A 22,327-nucleotide genomic window follows, 5' to 3' on the forward strand; every position below is an offset into this window, starting at 1 on the left:
GAAGGTCGAGTGGATCTGGAGAGCATCCTGGGAATTGCTACATTGTGAGGAAGTCCCGGCATATTTTGTTTTATCCCATTTCCCAGATAATTGCATTTTTACACACTGGAGGTTTGTGACAACCCTGGGTCAGGCAAATCTATCAACTGCATTTTAAATAGCCCTGGCACACTCTGTCTCTCTGTGTCCCACTGCAGTAATTCTCAGGATAGTTCAAACCTTCACCGGCAAAAAACTCTGAAGGCCCAGATGATCACTGGTCATTTTTCGCAATAAAGTCTGTATGGTCAGGCCAAACAGGATGGCTGTTCTCTTATCTCTGTACAAACCCTGCCCCACCAGTACACCCTATGCACCCTATACACCCTATGACTGGCTTTTCTCTGTACTTGTCCCAGGCCCCAGATTTCATCTTTTCTTTTATCAAACAGTTGATGAGGGGCGTGTCCCTCTACTGCTTTCCATGATAATTAATGAGCCCACCTGATCTCACTCCCCCAATGACCAGCAATCTCTCCCGCATCTCCCTCTCCCCCCTTCCCCATTCCCCACTTCCCCACCCTCGACTCACCACCCCTCCATTGCTCTCAGAATGAAGCCTGTCACCATGTATTAATACTTCCCACCCCCAGTGCACCACACATGGTGAGGTGTTGCTCCAGGACCTTGCTTCAGACAGGTAAGTGCCTCCCGTCCATTAAAACATCCATGCCTCTTCTTGACGGCACATTCTTTCTTTGGTCTTGAAGCTGGGCAAACATAGGTCTTGTAAGCCTGCAGGGTACAACCCAATGATCGGTGGCAGCCAGGAGATGGAAGAAACACCTGTGAGAGCCAAGAGACAGGATGGGGAAAGGAAAGTTATTGGGGGCATCCACTAGCATGTGGGGCCCAAAAGTTGCTGGCTAATCCTGAGATGGCTGTCCACTAACCCAGGAGGCCCAAAAGTTGCAGGCTGTAATCCAAAAACAGTAGGGTATTCCTGAGGTGGCCATCTGCTACATATGGTGCCCAAGAATTGCTGGGAGAATCCCAGAAGCAACAGAGAAATCCCTCGTGGCTGTCCGCTAGGACATGGGGCCTTTGGGTGGCTGTCCTTGTTGAATGGGGCTGCCCAGAGGTCAGGAGAACAATGGCCTCTGCTAGCTCAGCTACTGCATCAAAGTGAGACTTTTGTAATTGATTAAGCCAGCTTTCTGGAAGGAATTGGTATTTCTCTTGTGTCTTTGCTATGTAAATGATCTACCTGGCTTTCTGGAACTTTAATGGTCTCTGATTTCTAAGATTAAGGAGGAAAAAGAGCTTTTAGGTAAACTCTATAGAAATAGTTATGTTTAGGTAACGTCTATGTAAAATAGTCTCCCCGGACTTTGGTAACTTGAAACTAGGTTAAGAGAATTCATTGACTTTCTGTGCTGTGTGCTTCTTTGTGGTGGCCTCTTTGGGACCCCATGGGCTATAGGCCTTCAGGCTCCTCTGTCCATTGGGACTCTCCAGACAAGATACTGGAGTGGGTAGCCCGGCCCTCCTCCAGGGGATCTTCCCAACCCAGGTCTCCAGCATTGCAGGCAGATTCTTTAGCTACTGAACCACCAGGAAAGCCCAAGAATACTGCAGTGGGTAGGTAGCCTATCCTTTCTTCAGGGGATCTGCTGACACAGGAACCGAACCAGCATCTCCTGCTCTGCAGGTGGATTCTTTACCAGCTGAGCTACCAGGGAAGCCCTGCAGGCAGCTTAGAAAGATATATAATATTATTTGTATCCAGCATCATATGTACCTACGGCTCCCATGTGAGACCATTCTTTCCTTTACTTCTCTTTGCAGTCTTTAGTATAATTGAAATAAAATAATACTGTTTTTATGTCCTCTTCTCTGTAAGACTGAGAGTTTCCATGCAGTAGGAACTGCATTTGCTTTATTCACTTGTATTCCTTGGTGACAATCACACAGTCTGTCACGTAGGTACTCAACGTATGTGTATAATATGAATGGAATGAATAAATAAACAAATGTAAACACCCATTCTTAATAATATATTAAATGGAGGTTTGGATTTAATTTTTGAGTAAGGAAACTCATTTTTGTTCATAGGAATTAATAAATAGAACAAAGTACAAATTTAATAATACAAAATGGTAAACATTTCAGAAAGTTTAGTATGATGTATAGATGAATTGTAATTTTACAAATATTTTAAGTATGTTAGGAGCAGGAAGGAATAAGCAAATCAGCAACGGATAATATCACGGCCGGCATGACTTTAGGACTCATGCCCCTAGAGCTGAATACTTTTATATCTCCTTGCTTATTACTGCTGACAAAGTATCGGCTAAAGTAATTCAATGAATTTGGTGGCTAAAGCAGAAATCAGTCAACTGAAATGAACACAGGTGAGTGTACAAGGGTGATGTGGCATCTTAGTCGGTGAGAGTCATGTCAAGGTGAGTTCAGATCTCCATCCATCTTTCTGAACCTTTTGTACAAGCTGCTTGATGAAGAGAGGGCTCTCATCATCTCCACTCTGACGATTTCCCAGGCACACTCACTGTATTCTTTCTCTTTCAGGTAGACATGGATTCCATGGAAGTACCTCTTCAAGGCCAGAGTGGGGCCCATCCTTCCCAGGGCAGAGGGTTCCTCTCCCATCACCTGCCCCAGGCAGGCATGGAAGTCCTCCATCTGCTCATGAAGTCCAGTGAGGAGCTGCTCCAGGAGGGTGGTGTCCCAGGCAGCAGAGGCGCGCTCTGTGTGGAAGAGGTGGAAGCTCTGCTGGAGTATCTCGTGGAGCACAGAGATGGTCTGGGTCTCCTGGAGCTGGTCACCCTCTGCCATCTCCTGGGGAAAACCGAAGCTTTTTCTGTCCTACAGACAGGAGTGAGGGGAGAGTCTGTTCTTTCGGGCCAGGAGCCTGAGGTTCTGCGTGCCAACCAGCACGTGGTTCTGAGACAGATCACAGGCCAGAGATCCTCCCGGGCCATAGCTGACCAGCACCACGGCTGTCAGTAGAGAGAGCACGAAATCCATGGGGAAGATGAGGCTGCTGCAGGGCTGGCTGACACTGCATCTGATGGAACCTTGGAGGTAGGGTGTCTGATGGTAATCTTTCTAAGCAAGGCTTAGTAGGGAAGATGGTACTCATTGTCTGAAAATTTCTGTCTCACTTCCCCTGTGTGTTTTCATTTAGATATTTTCTATTTGACCTAGAAAATGTGGTCAATCTAAACTCTTAATTTTTACGATGGAAGGTTAATGTTCCCAATAAGGTTTGGATTTATCAATGCCAATGTATATCAGTTAAATGAGAAAGTAAAGAAAGGCTGAAAGTATGTAAGTATGTAAAGACTTACAGAGGTGTATATACTTATTATGTACACATTTCAGTATAATATATATAAATATTCCTTGTGTTCGTCTATGTCAAAACAAAAGTTTTCCTTGATTCTTAACTGCATTCCCCCCCTTATCTTACTGATAGGAATTCAGAGTCGCTCAGGCCATATTGGTTTCTGTAGTTTGTTTTCTGTTCCACAGAGCAGAGGCTTGTGATTAAGAGTGAATGAACTACTCCGTTGTTTCTGTTCTTTTGAGAACATTCATTCAGGTTGCTGAGAGTACATTGCACTGGGGCCACAAGATCATGAGGAGTGGAGTATCTCCTGCCATATCAGTAAACTAGGATGACACAGTCATCAAGAGTTTCCAGCCCTCCAGGGTGCTCAGGAAGGGGGAATACACCTGTGGCTAACAGCTGCCAAATTGCAGCTGCTCCCTAAGGTGAGCCCAAGGCAACTCAGGAAGTGAAAAAATGCAAGATGCAAAAAAATGCAAGGAAAACTGCCCCAGGAGAGCTGAGGTTCAGGAAGGGAATGTTTTCACTGAGCCCAGGCACTTGCCTCTTCTCATACAAAGGGAAAGTGCTAAATTCCTTAACTTGAGATAGCTGGTTTTCTTTAATTCACAAAAATACCTTGATGTTCACTACCTCCCATTTCTTGCAAACTCATATATAACCTGACTCTTCCCCTCAGCTCCTTGGAGCAATTCCCTCACGTTGACTTGAGATACTGTCTTCTGAATTCCCACTAAAGAAAGCATAACTGTCAATTTTTAGGTATGACTATTTCTTTATTTTTTTAATTAACCTATTTATTTTAATTGAAAGCTAATTACTTTACAATATTGTAGTGGGTTTTGCCATACACTGACATGAATCACCCTTGGGTGTGCCTGTGTCCCCTTCCTGAACACCCCTCGTGCCCCCCTTCCTGTCCCATCCCTCAGTGTGGTCCCAGCACACCAGCCCTGAGGGCCGTGTCACATTCATCGCACCTGGACTGACGATCTACTTCACATACAGTAAATTACATATTTCAATGGTATTCTCTCAAATCATCCCCCCTCACCTTCTTGCACGAATTCTGTTCTTTACATCTGTGTCTCTTCTGCTGTCTCACATGTAGGGTCATCGTTACCATGTTTCTAAATTCCAAATATATGCGTTAATATACTGAATTGGTGTTTTTCTGACTTGCTTCACTGTGTATGATAGGCTCCAGATCAAGTGTCAGGAACAATATACATGATATGACAGTTTGTTTCAACCTGCTTTTATGGTAGATCTATTGGAGAAGGAAATGGCAACCCACTCCAGTATCCTAGCCTGGAAAATCCCATGGATGGAGAAGCCTAGTAGGTTACCGTCCATGGGGTTGCAAAAACTTCGGACAGGACTGAGATACTTCACTTTCAATTCCATAGTCTTCCACAGGCTGTGCCAATATCCACACCAGGAATCCTGCTTCTTTTCTAGTGCATGTAGGTCTGAAAATTGTAATTGCAAGATAATTAATTGTCTTTAGAGCACCACCTCACTCACAAGGTGGTTATCACCTCTAGTAGCACTTTTCTCCTGGAATGACAATGTCCTCAACCCAACCTCTTGGGGCCTCACCTGTGAGGGCAGGATAACCACATCCCGAGAACTTCAGATTTCTACTGTGGAGGGGCTTGTCTCTTCGTTTGCAAAATTATTCATCTTCCAGCATCTCCACCCTCTCCCGGTGCATGTTTGTGTGAAGGAGGGGCGTTTTAGTATGACCTCCTCTTCTCCTGATCCATGTCCCCAATATCAAGGGTCAGCAGCCCTCAGATGCTGAGAGCTAAAGTGTGAAGAGCTAAGTAGGTGGAGGCATTATGCAATGGCAATTGTTACACCTTTGGTAGAAAATTTTTATTTTACCACTACAGCTTTTATCATTCAAGTCATTTACTGAAAGAGTTTAGGATTTGTTTTGCTCAGGATTTCTGCTTCGGGCATAGGGAATTCAGTGAGGGTGTGATGTATTGTTGAAAGCCTGTGTCACAGGATCAGTACCCTGCAGTTGTTCATTCAGTCCACACCCTTCTGTTGGGCTGACTTGTCGATCCATCTCTGTCTCGTGCTCAGAAGGCAGAGCAGTGAGGCCCAGGCTGTGACAGGGAGAAATAGCCTTGTTTCTTTACTTACTCATGATGTTTTGTTTTAAATTTAAAGAACAGCAAAAAAACATTTAAGAACTTATTTTTTGCATTTTGATTTACTGGCCAGTTTGTCTCTCCTAGTGTGTTCCTAAACATTTCATCCTACGGTTCATACAAAAGGAAGGAACAGAATGGCAAGGGGCATCACCATATTTTCTGTGATTTTTAACACTAGAGATTTTTTGTTTCTCATGTCAACTTTTCCTGGAAGGCAAAACTTGAGAGTTGTTTGTGGACAAAAATAAAACAAATAAATTTTGAATGTCGTGAAAGAGAATAGAGACAAAAGTCTTTTTTGCTGACAGTATGGTAATGTAAGTTGAAGAAGGTCAATGAAAAAATGGAAGGAATGAGACTATTTGAAAGTTGTCAAACAGTCTCAAAGACAGCCATGTGCACGTGCTAAGTCACTTCAGTCATGTCTGACTCTTTGTGACCCTGTGGACAGGCTCCCCTGACCATGGGATTCCCCAGGCAAGAATACCTGAGTGGGTTGCTATTTCCTCCTCCTTGGAATCTTCCTGACCCAGGGATTAAACGGTAGACTCTTATGTTTCCTGGATTGGCAGGCGAGTTCTTTACCACTGGTGTCACCTGAGAAGCCTCCACAAAGATGGCCAGGTGAGACCAAAAATTATATATGCATTCCTACCCCCATAAGGGGCCCCAAAGTGTTGAAGGAACAAAGAAAGGGAGCAAAACTTATTCAAGAAATGAATTAGAGAGCCCTCTCATTTGTCATTCGGAGAGAAGCAAACTGAAGACAAGCCTGTCAATTGAGGCACAGATTTGCTAGACATAGGTTAAATTGAAGCCCTTCCCCACTCACTGAGCAAACACACGTGCACACACGCAGGCATTCCCATGCACACATGCACACGCACACTCATGGGCACATCCTTGTTAATTTCCAAATTAAAACTGGATTACCTTAATAGTTCTCAATTCTACCCAAATAGGCACACCCCAGGCTATTGGTTGGCCACAGTTGTCTTCTCTGGAATCCCTTTATATGTGCCTCTGTTCTGTGTTACTACTGAGTCAAGGTGGAAGGGATGCAAGTGCAGTTATTATTCAAAGGGAAGAATAAATCTAAAGCGAGGCTTTAAATAGGAAATAGAGTACTCAGTGTCATAAGTTTTCTCTCTCACATCCATTTTGTGTTTTCATTTAGACATTTTCTGTTTGACCCAGAAAATGTAATCAATCTATTCTTATAATTTTAACAAGTGTTTTGTTTTCCCACTAAACTTTGGATTTGTCACTCCAAATGAATATCCGAAAAATGAGAAACTAGTTAAAGGCTGAGGTTATGTAGGGATGTAAACTTATATACCTGTACATACTTGCATACACATTTTAATACACATAAAGATTCCTTTTCTTCGTGTTAAGAACAAAATTTTTCCTTGACTCTAAAGTGCATTTTTCTCTCCTTACCTTATACATAGGAGGTCAGAGTCCCTCAGCCCATATAGGTTTCTGTATTTTGTTTTCTGTTTTAATCAGAGCAGAGGCTTGTAATTATGAGTGCATGAGCTAATCAGTTGTTTCTGCTCTTTTGAGAACATTCATTCAGGTTCCTGAGGTTACATTTTACTGGGACCACAGGTCATGAGGAATGGAGTGTTTCCTGCCATATCAGTAAACCAAGATGATAAAGTCATCAGTTTCCAGCCCTCCAGGGTGCTCAGAAAGAAGAAATATACCCCTGGTCTGACAGCTATCAGATTGCAGCCACTCCCTAAGGTGAGCTCAAGGGAACTCAGGATGTGAAAAAGTGCAAGGCGCGTGGCTCCAGGATAGGTGAGATGCATGAAAAGAATGATTTCAGTGAGCCCAGACTCTTGCATCTTCCCATACAGAGCAAAGTGCTAAATTCCTTTACTTGAGAGATCTGGTTTTCTCTACTTCACAAAAGTACTTTTGAGGTTCAGACTACCTGCCCGTACTTGGAAACTTCTATACAACCTGGCTCCCCCTCTCCCCCGCCAACCTCCTTGGAGCACTTCTCTCAGGGTGACTTGAAATACTGTCTCCTGAATTCCCGCCCGATAAAACATAACTCTCACCATTTAGGTTGTGACACTTTTCTTCAAGTCGACAGTCAGGCATGATGCACTAGACGTGGCTGTTTCTTTCCACCGGTGTTTTATGGTCCATCTACAGTCCTCTGCAGGCTGTGCTAACACCCCTGCCAGGAAGCCTGTTTCTTTCCCGTGCACTCAAGTGTGAAGATTCTAAACCATGGTAATTAATTATATTTCCAACACTGCCTCACTTGCAAGGTAGTTTCACCTCTGATAGCACTATTCGTCTGGAATGACAGTGTCCTTCGCCCTAAATCTCTGGACTCACTCGTGAGGGCAGGCTTACCACATCCTTAGAAGTTCAGGATCTACTGTGGAGGGCCTTGTCTCTTTCTCTGCAAAATCATTCATCTTCCAGGATCCCCACCCTCTCCCTGGAGTGTTTCTGTGAAGGACCCAACTTCTCAGTGATGACCTACTCTTCTGACCTGCGTTCCCAGGTATCAAGGGTCAGCAGCCAAGATGCTGAGAGCTAAAGTGTGTTTTTGTCTACATGTGTGTGTGTCAGTCGCTCAGTCGTATCCAGTTCGTTGTGTCCCTATGGATTGTAGCCCGCCAGACTCTTGTGTCTATGGGATTTTCCAGGTGAGACTACTACCCAGGTGGTGGCATTATCCAATTGCACTAGTTACACTTTAGTAGACAATTTTTATTTTGCCACTGCAGCTTCTCTCATTGAAACCTTTTATTTAAACTATTGAACATTTGTTTTCCTCAGAATTTCCGAGTTGGCTATAGGGGGTTCAGAGTTGGTATTGCATATTCTTAGAAGCTTGTATCACAGGAATCAGTGACCTTTACTTGTTCATGAGGTACATCCGAATGTTGGGCTGACTTGTCTATCTATCTCTGTTTCGTGCTGAAAATGCGGAGCCATGAGGCCAGGCTGTGTCAAGGAGATATAGCCTTCTTTCTTTACTTTCTCATGATGTTTCTTTTAAAATTTAAAAAACAATAAAAGATTTAGGAACTTACAATTAATTACATAGTGATTCACTGGTCGAAGTTTGTCTCTCTCCTGGGTTATGTTCCATTTCATCCTACAGTTAATACAAAGGGAAATAAAAGAATGGCAGAGGGGCTTCACCTCGCTTTCTGTGATTTTCAAGGCTTTGGATATTTTGTCACTCATTTGAACTTTCCTAGAAGGCAAACCAGTAGTTATTTGTGGGCAAAAATAAAACGTGTATATCTGAATGTGATGAAAGTGAAGAAAGATAAGTGACATTTCTGCTGACAAAATGGCAAAGTGCAAGTCAAATCTAAAAAAACTCAGCCAAACAGTGGAAGAATCGTAATATTTAAAGGATGTTAAACAGTCACAATGACAAGCATGTGTGTGTGCAAAGTCACTTCAGTCTTGTCTGACAGGCTCCCTTGTCCATGGGATTCTCCAGGCAAGAATACTGGAGTGGGTTGCCATTTCCTCCTCCAGGGGATCTTCCTGACCCAGGGATCAAACCCAGGTCTCTTATGTCTCCTGCAGTGGCAGGTGGGTTCTTTAGCACCAGTGGCACCTGGGGAGCCCCCACAAAGACAGCCAGATGAGTCCAAAAATTATCCACGTAGCCTTGCCCCCCAAAGTTTCCCTAAAGTGTTAAAGGAAGAGAGAAAAAAACAAAACAAAACTTACTTAATATCTAGGAGAAGGAAATGACAACCCACTCCAGGTTCCTTACCTGAGAATTCCGTGGACCAGGAGCCTGGAGGGGTACAGTCTATCTCAGTTCAGTCGCTCAGACGTGTCTGAGTCTTGTGACCCCATGGACTGCAGCACACCAGGCCTCCCTGTCCATCACCAACTCCCAGAGCTTATTCAAAGTCATGTCCATTGAGTCGCTGATGTCATCCAGCCATCTCATCTTCTGTCACCCACTCCTCCACCTGCCGTCAATGTTTTCCAGCATCAGGATGTTTTCAAAGCATCAATACTTTGCATCAGGTAGCCAAAGTATTGGAGTTTCAGCTTCAGCATCCTTCCTTCCAATGAATATTCAGGACGGATTTCCTTTTGGATGGACTGCTTGGATCTCTTTGCATACAGTAGGACTCGAGTCTTCTCCAACACCACAGTTGAAAAGCATCAATTCTTCAGCACTCAGCTTTCTTGATGGTCCAACTGTGACATCGATACGTGCCTACTGGAAAAACCATAGCCTTGACTTGATAGACCTTTGTTGGCATAGTGATGTCTCTGCTTTTTAATATGCTGTCTAGGTTGGCTGTAAGTGACAAATGTGGTCCACTGGAGAAGGGAATGGCCAACCACTTCAGCATTCTTGCCTTGAGAATCACATGAACAGTATGAAAAGCATACAGTCCACGGAGTTGCAAACGGGTTGTACTCAACTGAGCAACTGACATGTATTTAACCTAGGAATTAGAGATCTCTGAGAGTGTCGGTTCCTAGGCCGATTGATAAGAAGCCGGGGGACCCCAAGGAGGAGAGAGGGGTCTGGGGCCCTCCAGGAGGATATAGAGTTTGAACTTCTCAAGGAGGAAAAGAGAAAGAAAGCTTTTTTTCCAACATTGGTTTGTCTTAGTCAATAGAACAATGTATCTTGCTGGAGGACATGGTTCTCCTTAAGAACCACCTGCTGATTTATTTTAAGATGTGTACTATGGGAGTGAGTGTGGTAAGATCTTTCTATTGTTAGTTCTAATCCCATTATCTTAAAATGTCAAAGAGGTGGTGAGAGGCCTGTCCCTCTACTGCTTTCCATGGTAACTAATGAGCCCACCAGACTCACTCTCACTAGGACTAGCAATCTCCTCCCACACCCCCTCTCCCTCCTTCCCCATTCCCCACTTCCCCACCCTGGACTCCCCACCCCTCCATTGCTCTCAGAATGAAGCCTGTCATCATGTATTAATTCTTCCCACCCCCAGAGCACCACACATGGTGGGGTTTGCAACAGGACCTTGCTTCAGACATGTAAGCGCCTCCCATCCATTAAACGATCCATATTCTGTTCTTGACGGCAGATTCTTTCTTTGGTCTTGAAGCTGGGCAAAAGGTCTTATAAGCCTGCAGGGTACAACCTAACAATTGGTGGCAGGCAGGATATGGCAGAAACTCCTGTGAGTGCCAAGATACATGATGGGCGATGGAAAGTTATTGGGGTCATCCACTAGCATGTGGGGCCCAAAAGTTGCTGGGTGACCCTGAGGTGGGCTGTCCACTAACCCAGGAGGCTCAAAAGTTGCTGGCTGTAATCCCCATATTGTAGGGTATTCCTGAGGTGGCCATCCGCTACCATACGGTGCCTAAGGGTTACAGGAGGAATCCCAGAAGCAACAAGGAAATCCCTAGTGGCTATCCACTAGGACACAGGGCCTTTGGGTGGCTGTCCTTTTTGAATGGGGGCTGCCCAGAGGTCTGGAGAACAATGGCCTCTCCTAGCTCCGCTACTGCATCAAAGTGAGCCTTTTGTTATTGGTTAAGCCAGCTTTCTGGAAGGAATTGGTATTTCTCTTATGCCTTTGCCATGTAAATGATGTACCTGGGCTCTCTGGAACTATGATCTATGATTCTAGGAGTAAGGAGAAAAAAGTGCTTTTAGGTCAACTCTATAGAAATAACTGTGTTTAGGTAACGTCTATCTAAGAACATCTCCCTGGATTTTGGTAACTTGAAACTAAGTAAAGAGAATTGATGGACTTTCTGTGCCGTGTGCTTAGTGGTGTTGCACTCTTTGGGACCCTGTGGGCTACAGCCCTCCAGGCTCCTCTGTCCATGGGGATTCTCCAGACAAGAATACTGGAGTGGGTCGCTTAACCCTCCTCTAGGGGATCTTGCTAACCCAGGTCTCCAGCATTGCAGGCAGATTCTTTTGCAACTGAACCACCAGGAAAGCCCAAGAAAACTGCAGTGGGTAGGTAGCCTATCCTTTCTTCAGGGGATCTTCCTGACCCAGGAATCGAATCGGTGTCTCCTGCTCTGCAGGTGAATTCTTTACCAGCTGAGCTACCTGAGAAGTCCCACCAGTAGCTTAGAAAGATATATACTATTATTTGTATCCAGCCTCATATGTACCTAAAGATTCCCATGTGAGAACATTCTTTTCCTTTCCTTCTCTTAGCTTAGAAAGATATATACTATTATTTGTATCCAGCATCATATGTACCTACAGCTCCCATGTGAGAACATTCTTTCGTTCACTTCTCTTTGCAGTCTTTAGTATAATTGAAAGAAAATAATACTGTTTTTATGTCCTCTTCTCTGTAAGACTGAGAGTTTCCATGCAGTAGGAACTGCATTTGCTTTACTCACTTGTATTCCTCGGTGACAGTTACACAGTCTGTCACATAGGTACTCAACATATGTGTATAATATGAATGGAATGAATGAGTAAACAAAAGTAAACACCTATTTTAATAATACATTAAATGGAGGTTTGGATTTAATTTTTGAGTAAGGAAACTCATTTTCTTTCACAAGAATTAATAAATAGAACAAAGTACAAATGTAATAATACAAAATGGTAAACATTTTTTAGAAAGTTTAATATGATGTATAGATGAATTGTAACTTTACAAATATTTTAAGTATGTTAGGAGCAGGAAGGAGTAAGTAAATCAGCAACGGATAACATCACGGCCGGCATGACTTTAGGACTCATGCCCCTAGAGCTGAATACTTTTATATCTCCTTGCTTATTACTGCTGACAAAGTATCGGCTAAAGTAATTCAATGAATTTGGTGGCTAAAGCAGAAATCAGTTAACTGAAATGAACACAGGTGGGTGTACAAGGGTGATGTGGCATCTTAGTTGGTGAGAGTCATCTCAAGGTGAGTTCAGATCTCCATCCATCTTTCTCAACCGTTTGTACAAGCTGCCTGATGAAGAGAGGGCTCTCATCATCTCCACTTGGACGATTTCCCAGGTGCAGTCACTGTATTCTTTCTCTTTCAGAAAGCATGGTAGACATGGATTCCATGGAAGTACCTCTTCAAGGCCAGAGTGGGGTCCATCCTTCCCAGGGCAGAGTCTTCCTCTCCCATCACCTGCCCCAGGCAGGCATGGAAGTCCTCCATCTGCTCATGGTGGCCAGTGTGGAGCTGCTCCAAGAGGGTGGTGTCCAGGGCAGCAAAGGAGCGCTCTGTGTGGAAGAGGTGGAAACTCTGCTGGAGCATCTCGTGGAGCACAGAGATGGTCTGGACCTCCTGGAGCTGGCCACCCTCTGCCATCTCCTGGGGAAAACCGAAGCTTTTTCTGTCCTACAGACAGGAGTGAGGGGAGAGTCTGTTCTTTCGGGCCAGGAGTCTGAGGTTCTGCGTGCCAACCAGCACATGGTTCTGAGACAGATCACAGGCCAGAGATCCTCCCGGGCTGTAGCTGACCAGCACCAGGGCCGTCAGTAGAGAGAGCACGAAATCCATGGGGAAGATGAGGCTGCTGCAGGGCTGGCTGAGACTGCATCTGGTGGAAACTTGGAGGTAGGGTGTCTTATGATAATCTTTCTAATAAAGCTTTTAAGTAGGGAAGATGGTACTCATTGTCTGAAAATTTCTGTCTCACTTCCCCTGTGTGTTTTCATTTAGATATTTTCTATTTGACCTAGAAAATATGGTCAATCTAAACTCTTAATTTTTACGGTGGAAGGTTAATGTTCCCAATAAGGTTTGGATTTGTCAATGCAAATGTATATCAGTTAAATGAGAAAGTAAAGAAAGGCTGAAAGTATGTAAGTATGTAAAGACTTACAGAGGTGTACATACTTATGTACACATTTCAGTATAATATATATAAACATTCCTTGTGTTCGTGCTATGTCAAAACAAAATTTTCCTTGATTCTTGACTGCATTTACCCCTCCTTATCTTACGCATAGGAATTCAGAGTCGCTCAGGCTATATTGATTTCTGTAGTTTGTTTTCTGTTTCACAGAGCAGAGGCTTGTGATTAAGAGTGAATGAACTACTCCGTTGTTTCTGTTCTTTTGAGAACATTCATTCAGGTTCCTGAGATTACATTGCACTGGGGCCACAAGATCATGAGGAGTGGAGTATCTCCTGCCATATCAGTAAACTAGGATGACACAGTCATCAAGAGTTTCCAGCCCTCCAGGGTGCTCAGGAAGGGGGAATACACCTGTGGCTAACAGCTGCCAAATTGCAGCTGCTCCCTAAGGTGAGCCCAAGGCAACTCAGGAAGTGAAAAAATGCAAGATGCAAGAAAATGCAAGTAAAAATGCCCCAGGAGAGCTGAGGTTCAGGAAGGGAATGTTTTCACTGAGCCCAGGCACTTGCCTCTTCTCATACAAAGGGAAAGTGCTAAATTCCTTAACTTGAGATAGCTGGTTTTCTTTAATTCACAAAAATACCTTGATGTTCACTACCTCCCATTTCTTGGAAAATCCTGTATAACCTGACTCTTCCCCTCAGCTCCTGGAGCAATTCCCTCAATTTGACTTGAGATACTGTCTTCTGAATTCCCACTAAAGAAAGCATAACCGTGAACTTTTAGGTTGTCACTATTTCTATATTTTTTAAATTAACCTATTTAATTCCACTGGAAGCTAATTACTTTACAATATTGTGGTGGGTTTTGCCACTTGGGTGTGCATGTGTCCCCATCCTGAACGCCCCTCCTGCCTCCCTCCCTATCCCATCCCTCAGTGTGGTCCCAGCACACCAGCCCTGAGGGCCGTGTCACATTCATCACACCTGGACTGGCGATCTAATTCACATACGGTAAATTACATATTTCAATGGTATTCTCTCAAATCATCCCACCCTGACCTTCTTGCACTGAGTCCAAGATTCTGTTCTTTACATCTGTGTCTCTTCTGCTGTCTCACATATAGGGTCATCGTTACCATGTTTCTAAATTCCAAATATATGCGTTAATTTACTGAATTGGTGTTTTCTTTCTGACTTACTTCACTGTGTATGATAGGCTTCAGATCAAGTGTCAGGAACAATATATATGATACGACAGTTTGTTTCAACCTGCTTTTATGGTAGATCTATTGGAGAAGGAAATGGCCACCCACTCCAGTATTCTTGCCTGGAAAATCCCATGGATGGAGAAGTCTAGTAGGCTACCGTCCATGGGTTTGCAAAAAAGTCGGATAGGACTGAGAGACTTCACTTTCACTTTCATAGTCTTCCACAGGCTATGCCAATATCCACACCAGGAATCCGGCTGCCTTTCTGGTGCATGTAGGTCTGAAAATTATAATTGCAAGATAATTATTTGTCTTTAGAGCACCACCTCACTCACAAGGTGGTTATCACCTCTAGTAGCACTTTTCCACTGGAATGACAGTGTCCTCAACCCAACCTCTCGGGGCCACAACTGTGAGGGCAGGCTAACCTCATCCCAAGAACTTCAGATTTCTACTGCGGAGGGCCTTCTCTCTTTGTTTGCAAAATCGTTCATCTTCCAGCATCTCCACCCTCTCCCAGTGCATGTTTGTGTGAAGGAGGAGAGTTTTTAGTATGACCTCCTCCTCTCCTGATCCATGTCCCCAGATATCAAGGGTCAGCAGCCCTCAGATGCTGAGAGCTAAAGTGTGAAGAGCTAAGTAGGTGGAGGCATTATCCAAAGGCAATTGTTACACCTTTGGTAGACAATTTTTATTTTGCCGCTACAGCTTTTATCTTTCAAGTCATTTACTGAAGGAGTTTAGAATTTGTTTTGCTCAGAATTTCTGCGTCGGGCATAGGGAATTCAGTGAGGGTGTGATGTACTGTTGAAAGCCTGTGTCACAGGATCAGTGCCCTGCAGCTCTTCATTCAGTCTACATCCTTCTGTTGGGCTGACTTGTCGATCCATCTCTGTCTCGTGCTCAGCAGGCAGAGCAGTGAGGCCCAGGCTGTGACAAGGAGAAATAGCCTTGTTTCTTTACTTACTCATGATGTTTTGTTTTAAATTTAAAGAACAGCAAAAAAACATTTAAGAACTTATTTTTTGCATATTGATTTACTGGCCAGTTTTTCTCTCCTGCTGCGTTCCTAAACATTTCATCCTAGGGTTCATACAAAAGGAAGGAACAGAATGGCAAGGGGCATCACCATATTTTCTGTGATTTTTAACCTAGAGACTTTTTTGTTTCTCATGTCAACTTTTCCTGGAAGGCAAAACTTGAGAGTTGTTTGTGGACAAAAATAAAACAAATATAATTTGAATGTCATGAAAGAGAATAGAGACAAATATCTTTTTTGCTGACAGTATGGTAATGTAAGTTGAAGAAAGGTCAATGGAAAAATGGAAGGAATGAGACTATTTGAAAGTTGTCAAACAGTCTCAAAGACAGCCATGTGCACATGCTAAGTCACTTCAGTCGTGTCTGACTCTTTGTGACCCTGTGGACAGGCTCCCCTGACCATGGGATTCTCCAGGCAAGAATACCTGAGTGGGTTGCTATTTCCTCCTCCAGGGAATCTTCCCGACCCAGGGATTAAACGGTGGACTCTTATGTTTCCTGGATTGGCAGGCGAGTTCTTTACCACTGGTGTCACCTGAGAAGCCTCTACAAAGATGGCCAGGTGAGACCAAAAATTATTTATGTATTCTTGCCCCCAAAACTGGCCCCAAGTGTTGAAGGAAGAAAGAAAGGGAACAAAACTTATTCAAGAAATGAATTAGAGAGCCCTCTCATTTGTCATTTGGAGAGAAGCAAACTAAAGACAAGCCTGTCAATTGGGGCAGAGATTTGATAGACGTAGGTTAAACTGAAGCCCTTCCCCACTTACTGAGCAAACACACGTGCACACACGCAGGCATTCCCATGCACACATGCACACGCACACTCATGGGCACATCCTTGTTAATTTCTGAATTAAAACTGGATTACCTTAATAGTTCTCAATTCTACCCAAATAGGCACACCCCAGGCTATTGGTTGGCCACAGTTGTCTTCTCTGGAATCCCTTTATTTGTGCCTCTGTTCTGTGTTACTACTGAGTCAAGTTGGAAGGGATGCAAGTGCAGTTATTATTCAAAGGGAAGAATAAATCTAAAGCGAGGCTTTAAATAGGAAATAGAGTACTCAGTGTCATAAGTTTTCTCTCTCACATCCATTTTGTGTTTTCATTTAGACATTTTCTGTTTGACCCAGAAAATGTAATCAATCTATTCTTATAATTTTAACAAGTGTTTTGTTTTCCCACTAAACTTTGGATTTGTCACTCCAAATGAATATCCGAAAAATGAGAAACTAGTTAAAGGCTGAGGTTATGTAGGGATGTAAAGACTTATATACCTGTACATACTTGCGTACACATTTTAATACACATAAAGATTCCTTTTCTTTGTGTCAAGAACAAAATTTTTCCTTGACTCTAAAGTGCATTTTTCTCTCCTTACCTTATCCATAAGAGGTCAGAGTCCCTCAGCCCATATAGGTTTCTGTATTTTGTTTTCTGTTTTAATCAAAGCAGAGGCTTGTGATTATGAGTACATGAGCAAATCAGTTGTTTCTGCTCTTTTGAGAACATTCATTCAGGTTCCTGAGGTTACATTTTACTGGGACCACAGGTCATGAGGAATGGAGTGTTTCCTGCCATATCAGTAAACCAAGATGATAAAGTCATCAGTTTCCAGGGTGCTCAGAAAGAAGAAATATACCCCTGGTCTGACAGCTATCAGATTGCAGCCACTCCCTAAGGTGAGCCCAAGGGAACTCAGGATGTGAAAAAGTGCAAGGCGCATGGCCCCAGGATAGGTGAGATGCATGGAAAGAATGATTTCGGTGAGCCCAGACTCTTGCATCTTCCCATACAGAGCAAAGTGCTAAATTCCTTTACTTGAGAGATCTGGTTTTCTCTACTTCACAAAAGTACTTTTGAGGTTCAGACTACCTGCCCGTACTTGGAAACTTCTATACAACCTGGCTCCCCCTCTCCCCCGCCAACCCCCTTGGAGCACTTCTCTCAGGGTGACTTGAAAAACTGTCTCCTGAATTCCCACCCGATAAAACGTAACTCTCACCAGTTAGGTTGTGACACTTTTCTTCAAGTCGACAGTCAGGCATGATGCACTAGACGTGGCTGTTTCTTTCCACCGGTGTTTTATGGTCCATCTACAGTCCTCTGCAGGCTGTGCTCACACCCCCGCCAGGAAGCCTGTTTCTTTCCCGTGCACTTAAGTGTGAAGATTCTAAACCAGGGTAATTAATTATATTTCCATCACTACCACACTCGCAAGGTAGTTTCACCTCTGATAGCACTATTCGTCTGGAATGACAGTGTCCTTCGCCCTAAATCTCTGGCACTCACTCGTGAGGGCAGGCTTACCACATCCTCAGAAGTTCAGGATCTACTGTGGAGGGGCTTGTCTCTTTCTCTGCAAAATCATTCATCTTCCAGGATCCCCACCCTCTCCCTGGAGTGTTTCTGTGAAGGACTCACGTTCTCAGTGATGACCTCCTCTTCTGACCTGTGTTCCTAGGTATCAAGGGTCAGCAGCCAAGATGCTGAGAGCTAAAGTGTGTTTCTGTCTACGTGTGTGTGTGTCAGTCACTCAGCCGTGTCTGGTTCGTTGTGTCCCTATGGACTGTAGCCCGCCAGACTCTTGTGTCTGTGGGATTTTCCAGGTGAGACTACTACCCAGGTGGTGGTATTATCCAGTTGCAGTAGTTACACTTTAGTAGGCAATTTTCTTTTGCCACTGCAACTTCTATCATTGAAACCTTTTATTTAAACTAATTCAATATTTGTTTTCCTCAGAATTTCTGAGTTGGCTATAGGGATTCAGAGGTGGTATTACATATTCTTAGAAGCCTGTGTCACAGGAATCAGTGACCTTTAGTATTCATGCGTACATCCGAATATTGGGCTGACTTGTCTATCTATCTCTGTTTCATGCTGAGAATTTGGAGCCATGAGGCCAGGCTGTGTCAGGGAGATATAGCCTTCTTTCTTTACTTTCTCATGATGTTTCTTTTAACATTTAAATAACAATAGAAGGTTTAGGAACTTATAATTAATTATATAGTGATTCACTGGTCAAAGTTTGTCTCTGTCCTCCTGGGTTATATTCCATTTCATTCTAGGGTTAATACAAAGGGAAATAAAAGAATGGCAGAGGGGCTTCACCTCGTTTTCTGTGATTTTCAAGGCTTTGGATATTTTGTCACTAATTTGAACTTTCCTAGAAGGCAAACCAGTAGTTATTTGTGGGCAAAAATAAAAGGTGTATATCTGAATGTGATGAAAGTGAAGAAAGATAAGTGACATTTCTGCTGACAAAATGGCAAAGTGCAAGTCAAATCTAAAAAAACTCAGCCAAACAGTGGAAGAATCGTAACATTTAAAGGATGTTAAACAGTCACAAAGACAAGCATGTGTGCGTGCAAAGTCACTTCAGTCATGTCTGACAGGCTCCCTTGTCCATGGGATTCTCCAGGCAAGAATACTGGAGTGGGTTGCCATTTCCTCCTCCAGGGGATCTTCCTGACCCAGGGATCAAACCCAGGTCTCTTATGTCTCCTGCAGTGGCAGGTGGGTTCTTTAGCACCAGTGGCACCTGGGGAGCCCCCACAAAGACAGCCAGATGAGTCCAAAAATTATCCACATAGTCTTGCCCCCCAAAATTTCCCTAAAGTGTTGAAGGAAGAGAGAAAAAAACCCACAACGTACTTAATATACAGGAGAAGGAGATGACAACCCACTCCAGTTTCCTTGCCTGGAGAATTCCGTGGACCTGGAGCACGGGGGTACAGTCCATTTCAGTTCAGTCACTGAGACGTGTCTGAGTCTTGTGTCCCCATGGACTGCAGCACACCAGGCTCCCTGTCCATCACCAACTCCCCGAGCTTACTCAAACTCATGTACATTGAGTTGCTGATGTCATCCAGCCATCTCATCTTCTGTCACCCCCTTCTCCTCCTGCCTTCGATGTTTCCCAGCATCAGGATGTTTTCAAAGCATCAGTACTTTGCATCAGGTAGCCAAAGTATTGGAGTTTCAGCTTCATCATCAGTCCTTCCAATGAATATTCAGGACGGATTTCCTTTAGGATGGACTGGTTGGCTCTCTTTGCATTCAGTGGGACTCGCAAGAGTCTTCTCCAACACCACAGTTGAGAAGCATCAATTCATCAACACTCAGCCTTCTTTATGGTCCATCTGTCACATCCATATGTGCCTACTGGAAAAAGCATAGCCTTGACTGGATGGACCTTTGTTGGCATAGTGATGTCTCTGCTTTTTAATATGCTGTCTAGGTTGGCTGTAAGTGACAAATGTGGTCCACTGGAGAAGGGAATGGCCAACCACTTCAGCATTCTTGCCTTGAGAATCACATGAACAGTATGAAAAGCATACAGTCCACGGAGTTGCAAACGGGTTGTACTCAACTGAGCAACTGACATGTATTTAACCTAGGAATTAGAGATCTCTGAGAGTGTCGGTTCCTAGGCCGATTGATAAGAAGCCTGTGGACCCCAAGGAGGAGAGGGGGGTCTGGGGCCCTCCAGGAGGATATAGAGTTTGGAGTTCTCAAGGAGGAGAAGAAAAACAAACTTTTTTTCAACATTGGTTTGTCTTAGTCAATAGAACAATGTATTTTGCAGGAGGACATGTTTTTTCTTAACAAGAACCTGTGACTTATCTCTCAGATGTATGTTATGGGTGTGGGTTTAGTAAGATCTTTCTATTGTTACTTATAATTCCATTATCTTAAAATGTATATTGTGGGAGTGGATCTAGTAAGATCTGTAAACCTTGAGACTTTCTTTTAATTTATTGTAATAACCAATTAAAACATATATAGGTCCTTTACTAAGGCTAGTGAGTGAGGCACTGTCCACCCCCCTTCTGATATCTCTGTCAGAAGCTTTCTCTGTCCCTTTTAGGCTTTAATAAAACTCTCTGTACTAAAGCTCTTCAGTATTCAAGCCTGGTCCCCTGGTCTTCTTCTTTGAAGATTAGGAATCCAATATCCTTTACCATAAGCTGTCAGCCCTCTCATCCATTAATTCCAGAGAAGCAACCTAAAAATAAAGTCTATAACCTGAAGCAGAGATTTGAGAGATCTAGTCTATACTGAAGCCCTTCCCTGCTGCTTGATCAGTAAAGCCACACACACACACACACACACACACACACACACATTATCTCTCTCTCTTTCTCTCTCTCTGTTCCAGGTTAACTTCCTCATTTACAGTATGCCATTACCTTACTAGCTCTCAATTTGACTCAAGTATGTACACCCCAGGTTATTGGTTGGCAACAATTGTATTCTCTGAAATCCCCTTATTTGTGTCTGTGTGCTCTCTTATAGATTTCCCTGATGGCTCAGATGGTAAAAGTGTCTGCCTACAATTCAGGAGATGCCGGACAATACCTGGGTTGGGAAGATCCCCTGGTGAAGGACAAGGCAACCCACTCCAGTATTCTGCCTGGAGAATCCCATGGACAGAGGAGCCTGGTAGGCTACAGTCCATGAGGTCGCATAAGTCAGACATGACTGAGTGACTTCTTCTCTCTCTTACTACTGAGTCAAGGTGGAAGGGATGCAGGTGCAGTTATTATTCAAAGGGACATTGGGAATTTTCTCCTGAAGTCAAGCAACCGACAATGTACGCTTTAGGAAAGAGTTAATGTACCTTCAAACAGGAGCTATTTCTCCTGATTTCCCTTGTATTTTCCTACCCAGAATGCCATGATCAAGGCTCCAAGGGTGTTCAAGTAGGTAAAGCAAATGATAAATCTGTAACCTTGGCCAGCTGAACAGCTTGGAAGCCAGAAACATATCTTGACATTTCACTCCACCCAGCAGGACATCTGAAGCTAGGAGTATTTTCCTCTCTAAAATATGAAAGATAAGGAAGCAGGCTTTTTTAAGTTATTGGTGTCAGTTCTTTCCAGGAAAGGTCCTCCTTGAACTCTTGCAACAAGAACATTCATACCCAAAAATATTCATCTCAAGGAAAACAATAACCACTTATTTAAGAGTTTCTAAAAAGCCTAGACATTTCCCTCAAACATTTTAGTGGTGGCCTTGCACTGTCAAGGCTTCTCTTGTGGCTCAGACCGTAAAGAATCTGCCTCCAATGTGGGAGACCCAGGTTTGATCCCTGGGTGGGGAAGGTTCCCTGGAGAAGGAAATGGCAATCCACTCCAGTATTCTGCCTGGAGAATCCCATGGACAGAGGAGCCTGGTGGGCTGTGGTTCATGGGGTGGCAACGAGTCGGCACGACTGAGTGACTATGCTTTGCATTCTTTAGGGGAAATCAGTAGCCAGAACCAGAAAGAAACAAGAAAGAGCTGTATGAATGGCTGGTGCAGGGTAAGGTCAAGTGACTCTGGAGAGCATACCGGGAATTGCTACATTGTGAGGAGGTACAGGCTTACTTTGTTTTACCCCATTTCCCAGAAAATTTCATTTTTTATACATTGAATGTTTGTGACAATGCCGTGTCAAGGAAGTCTATCAATGCCATTTTTAATAGCCCTTGCACATTCACTGTTTTTGTGCCAAACTGCAGCAATTCTCAGCATAGTTCAGAATTTCACCGACAAACAATTTGAAGGACTCAATGACCACTGGTGTATTTTAGCAATAAAGTATTTTTAAAATTAAGGTATATATGTATGGTCAGGCCACTCAGGATGATTGTTCTCTTGCTCTGTATATCCCCTGCCCCACCAGTACACCCTATGCACATGACTGGCTTTTCTCTGTACCTGTCCCAGGCCCCAGATTTGACCTTCTTTATCAAAGGCTTGGTAAAGAGCCTGTCCCTCTACTGCTTTCCAT

At 43.6% G+C, this 22,327-nt stretch overlaps 2 pseudogenes; both read right to left on the minus strand.

Moving 5' to 3' along the window:
• On the minus strand, positions 2,280–3,196 carry LOC108636611 (annotated as a pseudogene).
• Positions 12,401–13,051, minus strand: LOC102174300 (annotated as a pseudogene).

This window comes from Capra hircus, chromosome 8 (assembly GCF_001704415.2).
Source record: "Capra hircus breed San Clemente chromosome 8, ASM170441v1, whole genome shotgun sequence".
Classification (NCBI taxonomy): Eukaryota; Metazoa; Chordata; class Mammalia; order Artiodactyla; family Bovidae; genus Capra; species Capra hircus.